This window comes from Myxocyprinus asiaticus, chromosome 14 (genome assembly GCF_019703515.2).
Source record: "Myxocyprinus asiaticus isolate MX2 ecotype Aquarium Trade chromosome 14, UBuf_Myxa_2, whole genome shotgun sequence".
NCBI classification, from domain to species: Eukaryota; Metazoa; Chordata; class Actinopteri; order Cypriniformes; family Catostomidae; genus Myxocyprinus; species Myxocyprinus asiaticus.
In genome coordinates this window covers 1698151-1704563 of record NC_059357.1, presented here as the reverse complement: position 1 = coordinate 1704563, position 6413 = coordinate 1698151, and the positions used below count along the sequence as shown (strand labels likewise).

Here is a 6413-nt window from a genome sequence, read left to right as displayed (position 1 = left end):
GTTTTATTACCAATAAAATAAGAGTGTTTATATGGGTCAGAGTATCATTAAGTCCAAAGGTTTTTTAGAAAATCCAACCTGACATAACCATGACTGACTTATTATTTCTCTCTCTCCGTTCATAAGGACAATTTTCTGGACGATAAAGGAATCAACAATCAGTATAGAACAAAAGGAAACACTTTCAAAAGGATTTTTGAGAAGATTATTTTTTAATGGACTCAGAGTTGACAGCAGATCTTTGGTGATTCTGATGATTATTCATTATTGAAAGCAACATTCAGAAAGTGAAAGTAAAGTTCAGATCGTTGGAGCTTTTATAAACAGTGAAAATGGATTCACTATCTGTAGAAGAACATTCTTGTCCCGTGTGCTGTGAAATCTACAAGAATCCTGTTGTTCTGTCGTGTAGTCACAGTGTGTGTAAAGAGTGTCTTCAACAGTTCTGGAAAACCAAGAGAACTCAGCAGTGTCCTGTCTGCAGGAGAAGATCTTCAAGAGATGAACCTCCTCGCAATCTGGTGTTGAAGAATTTATGCGAGTTGTTTGTGAAGGAGAGAAATGAGAAGGAGATCTGCAGTTTACACAGTGAGAAACTCAAACTCTTCTGTCTGGACGATAAACAGCTGGTGTGTTTAGTGTGCAGAGATTCACAAAAACATACCAATCACAAATTTCTCCCCATCAGTGAAGCTATTCCATCTTACAAGGTATGACAAATTTATCTTGTTTCATTTACAAAGAAGGTTCAATTGCTTTAAAAAGAGAAATCAGAACATTCATGTACACAATATTTTCCTGAACCATTTTAATATGTATTACATACATGAACATATCATAGTAATCTCTCAGCAGCTGCAGTTTCACAGATTTTCACTTTGTTAAATTGTAGGAGAAACTCAATACAGCACTGAAGTCTTTACAAGAGAAACTCAAACACACAGAAAACATTAGAGGAGAGTTTGATGATGCAGTTGAACACATCAAGGTGAGGATACAGAATCAACAATCAAACACATTTGGTGATAAATGATGTGATGTGTGTGAATGCAGAGCTGATTGAAGTGAATTTGATGTGATTTCAGACTCAAGCTGAGCACACAGAGCGTCAGATTAAAGAGGAGTTTAAGAAGCTTCATGAGTTTCTCCGAGATGAAGAAGAAGCTACAATCACTGAACTGAGAGCAGGAAGAGGAGCAGAAGAGTCAGATGATGAAGAAGAAGCTTGAGGAGATGAACACACACATCTCAGCTCTTTCACACACAATCAAAGACATGGAGGAAATGATGAAAGCCAATGACGATGTCTCATTTCTAAAGGTGACAGTCAAACTCTCATCATTGATTTCTGCTCTTATTGATCATTTGAGGAGATCATCAAGTGTTTTTTTGTCTTTTGCAGAACTTTAATGTGACAATGGAAAGGTAAGTGTCTCCTCTCTATGGTTGTGAAGTCAAAGTCACTGCAGTACTGACTCCTGAATGTTCTTCCAGAGTCCAGAGCTCACAGCCGGATCCACAGATGACTTCTGGAGCTTTCATTAATGTGCCACATTACTTGGGCAACCTGACATTCAGAGTCTGGAAGAAGATGCAAGACATTGTCCACAAGAGTGAGTCCACAAAACATCTCTGCTCGCACACTGAGAGTGTCTGTGAATTCAGGTTCATTGAGAGACATTTTCACGAGCAATTCACAGTAAATATTGGAAGACTTTCCTTGAAATACACACAAGAGTCCTGAAGGTCAGAGGAGACACAAGAAACACAATGATGAGTGTCTGTTCAGATCATGTAAAGTAACTTTACCAGCACAGAAAGAGCTGCTCAACCACAGAGCTTTAGAAATATGACAATAATAAAATGACTAATAAAATCTAATCTTAAAACAATATACAGACCACCAAGACCCACTAAAATGAACAAAGATTAGACAGAGTTTGATACACAAAATATTTACAGTTACAGTTAAATCTAAAAAATAAAAAATATTGATATAAGAATCACAAAATATTAGTATATCTTGACATGAGATGTTCATTTCACATTTCTGAAGCACATTTTTAATGTTTGTATTGTTATTCACTGTTAAACACTGATAATAAAACATGAGTGTGTAACGTCCTGGTTACTTTCATAACCTCCGTTCCCTGATAGAGGGAACGAGACGTTGTGTCAATGTAGTGACACTAGGGGTCGCTCTTGGAAGCCCCAGACACACCTTATCTTTGAGAAAAGGCATATGGGAAGTGGAGAGTGGAATTTGTATGCCACTCCCCCGGACATACGGGTTTAAAAGGAGCTGGCTCTCAACCACTCATTCAGGTTTTGTGCTGAGAAGCTGAGACAGGGTCCCAGCCATTTCAGCGTGTAGTTCAGTGTTGTGGCAGGAGGGACACAACATCCCGTTCCCTCCATCAGGAACCAAGGTTACGAAAGTAACCAGGACATTCCCTATCTGTCACTCACTCGACGTTGTGTCGATGTAGTGACACTAGGGTTCCCTATACGAAACGCCACAACTAACTGAACTGTGTTACGTGGACTGATGGTGCGAGACCAATGCGTGCCCCATAGCCAGCACACCTGGCAGTCATGTAACCTCCCCCAACACTCCTACAAGCGTCGTATGGTCCCCCGCACCTCGGGGACAAGTCGACTGCCCAAAATGGGGACAGGCCACCCCAGCCGTGGCCTCTTCTCTTCTTTTTTCTCCCCAAAAAAGAGTGGAAATCGTTCAGCTGGGGGCCATAAGTGTCCATGTCGGAGGGTGTCCATTGCCAAGGGGAAGACACTGCGGAGATCACACCCTGCCCAAAGGGGAGGTAATTGTGTGGAAATATGTCACATGGTCTTACCGAGTCTTGTCGGCAGTGTCACATGTGGGGAAGTCTCCATGGTAGGTCCTACCCAGAGGGGACGGAGATCTACAAACACGGCGACTGGTGGCAGAAGGGGACTCTGCCCAAGAAAGACGCGGGTTTACCAACAGGGAAACTGTCTAGCAGAAGATACATCACACGGGGTTACATACAGGCAACCAGCGCATGTGGAGCACCGACCCCAGTACAGGGCCTATTAGCACACGTACTGGGCCAGCAACTAATTTCTCTGTGAATTCGCCTGCCACAGGGATAAGGAGGAAGGACATCCAGGGACCACGATCTCGTGAATTCGGCTGGGGGGTAAAAAGCACACATCTCCCCCTCCAGGAGGGGAAAGGCGCTGTATGCAAGTGGTACACCCGGCCAGTTGTCCCGCAGACTTACCTGTTCGTACCTGACAACACATGGGACGAAACCATCTCAACCCGGAGATTGCAGAATCTCGCGAAGGTATTGGGTGTTGCCCAGCCCACTGCTCTACAGATGTCTGCTAAAGAGGCGCCATTGGTGAGGGCCCAGGAGGCCACCACACTCCTGGTGGAGTGTGCTCGAAGCCCCAAGGGGGGCGGCACACCCTGGGCATGATATACCAAAGCGATGGTGTCAATGACCCAGTGGGCGATCCTCTGTTTGGAGACAGCGCTCCCTTTCCGCTGTCCTTCGAAGCAGACAAAGAGCTGCTCAGTGTCTGAGGCTCTGCGTGCGATCCAAGTAGATGCACAAAGCATGCACCGGACACAGCAATGACAAGGCTGGGTCTGTTTCCTCCTGGGGCAGCTTCGCTTACAGGTTCACCGCCTGATCCCTAAATGGGGTCATGGGAACCTTGGGCACATAGTCCGGTCGGGGTCTCAGAACCACGTGAGAGTATTCCGGACTGAACTCCAGGCACGTATCGCTGACTCAACTGACTCCAGGGGCTCAAATGGGGTTCCCCGCAGGCCCCACAGGACCACGGAGAGATCCCATGAGGGGATGAGGTGCGGTCTGGGAGGATTCAGCCTCCTCGCGCCTCATAGAGGGAGCCCTAACCTGAGTGATCGTGTCTACCACCATGGGTGGTAGGCCACTTAGGTCTTCCATGCTCGGAGGCGTCTGTCGTAACCAAGACATGCCTGGACACTTGCACTAAGGGGACCCCTGCCCACAGAAACGCAAGGTCCGTCAAAGGGCTGAACAAGCGGTGGCAGACTGGCGTGATGACCACGCTATGTGCCCTGTGGCGCCATGCCCATCTCGGGACTCGAGTCTGAAGCCAGTGCTGAAGCGGTCTCATATGCATCAGCCCGAGTAGGTTGACCACATCCGAGGATGCCATATGGCCCAGGAGCCTCTGAAATTGCTTCAGTGGGACCGCCGTGTCTGAATGACTTCAGGCAGTTCATGAAATGAAATACACTTTTATTGTCCCCAGAGGGAAATTTGTTTTGGACTCAAGGTGCATTTACATTGAAAAGTACATTGGATCATAAATAGCAATACAAATAAGAACAAATACAATAAAAACATAAATCCCTAACCTTAAAAAAAACAAAAAACTTTTACTCATTGTTCAACACAAACTGCGCACCCTCGCTCGTGAGGCGTGCCATCATGGAGACTGAGTCTAACTCCAACCCGAGAAAAGAGATGCTCTGAACCGGGGAGAGCTTGCTCTTTTCCCAGTTGACTGACGGCATCTTTAAAAAGACGCTCTCCGTCAGTGCCGCTATTTTAGATAGAAAATATACTCTTTTATTAGGAGAATATACCCTTTCAGGCTGTTGAAGCGCCCAGGGGTGTTCTCTGCACTCAACTGGTGCACGAGGGGGAGAAACCGCTGTAATGCGCCATAAATCCAACAGCTTCACTTCGTCAGAGATGAATGGACCGGCAGAGGAATTCAGCTCGCTGAAACATAACCGCTCCGCTCCGAAGAAAAAATCTGAATGAGTGGTTGCGAGCCAGCTCCTTTTATACCCATATGTCAGGGAGAGTGGTATGCAAATTCCACTCGCCAATTCCCACTGGCCTTTTCTCAAAGATCAGAGGTGTCTGGGGCTCCCAATGGTGACCCCTAGTGTCACTACATCGACACAACGTCGAGTGAGTGACAGATAGGGAACTTATAACAACACTGACAATAATCACAGAAAATATCTGATAGTGTTTCATCAATATGACACGTTTATAATTCATAATAATCTGTATATGATTCACTCTTGATGATTATATGAACATGAGAATAAAAGCATCTGTTGATTGTTTTCTCTCATCAGCTCCTGTGATTCTGGATCCAAACACTGCACATCCACTTCTGATCCTGTCTGATGATCTGACCAGTGTGAGATTCAGCGAGAATGGACAACCATTACCTGATAATCCAGAGAGATTTGACTGGTTTGAGTGTGTTCTGGGTTCAGAGGGTTTTAACTCAGGAACACACTGCTGGGATGTGGAGGTTAAAGACAATAATAACTGGATTGTTGGAGTAACTACAGCATCAAACCAGAGGAAGGGAAGAGTTTTCTTTAACACTGATGTCTGGGGTGCTGAGTACTATAAGACTGGATTGTTATTATGGTTTTCCTCCACTGTGTTTCATGTCACACAGAAACTTGAGTGTGTGAGAGTTCATCTGGATTATGACGGAGGAAAAGTGTCATTCTCTGATCCTGTAACTAACACACATCTACGCACATTCAAACACACATTTACACACACTCTCTTGCCATTGTTCTGTAGTTATGATGTCACTCCTCTGAGGATTTTACCAGTAAACTGTTTGTAATAACAGAACATCACAGTTAAATCAGGGGCCAGATTCACAAAAATGTTCTTAGGATAAATTATAAGAAGTTCGTAGGAACATTCCTAAAAATTCACAAGAAGTTCTCAAATATTTTCTTAAGAACATCTTAATTTTTTTACGAATAAAAAGAGGCTTTGACATTTTCTAATAGCCTACAACAAATGTAATACTTCAACACTGGTAAATCATAACGATAAATTCATCTATTAACCTTCTTTTTAAGTGGCAAGCGCCTCACGATAGTTTTTTTGAATGTAAAGTGTGTGAGCTGTGTTAGTTTAACGACATTAACCGTCAAAGGAGAATTTACTTGCTGCAAACCATTTGATAACATTTAATTTGACATGAAGGAAAAGAAAAGAAACATAGGGATATTCCGGGGACACCATGCGAGAAGCAGACGTGTGAGACACGAGCTCTGCGAACTTTGCTAGTTTTTTTATTATTTTTATGTTATAATCTGGTGAGATTCGATACACCCAGTTACATACTTGCTCTTTGAGGTAAACATGGCAAAGAAGTCAAAATCCTCAGACTCTGGAGACATTAAAAGACACTTACGTGTTCAAGCTGAGGCCTCTGACGGGACTGCGAGACGGGGACTCGATTTGGACGCCACATCGGTAGATGAAATTCAGCGTCAACTGTCCAACATTTCGGTGATGCTGACGAAGGTTGTTGCTGACTTGAAGGATCTCGCTGTAATACGTCGATCGATTATGGCGATGGAAACAAAA

The 6413-nt window shown here is 44.2% G+C and overlaps 1 pseudogene; it reads left to right on the top strand.

Annotated features, from left to right (window-relative positions):
- Positions 1-329: 329 nt before the first annotated feature.
- Positions 330-5655, top strand: LOC127451471 (nuclear factor 7, ovary-like; annotated as a pseudogene).
- The last annotated feature ends 758 nt before the right edge of the window (positions 5656-6413 follow it).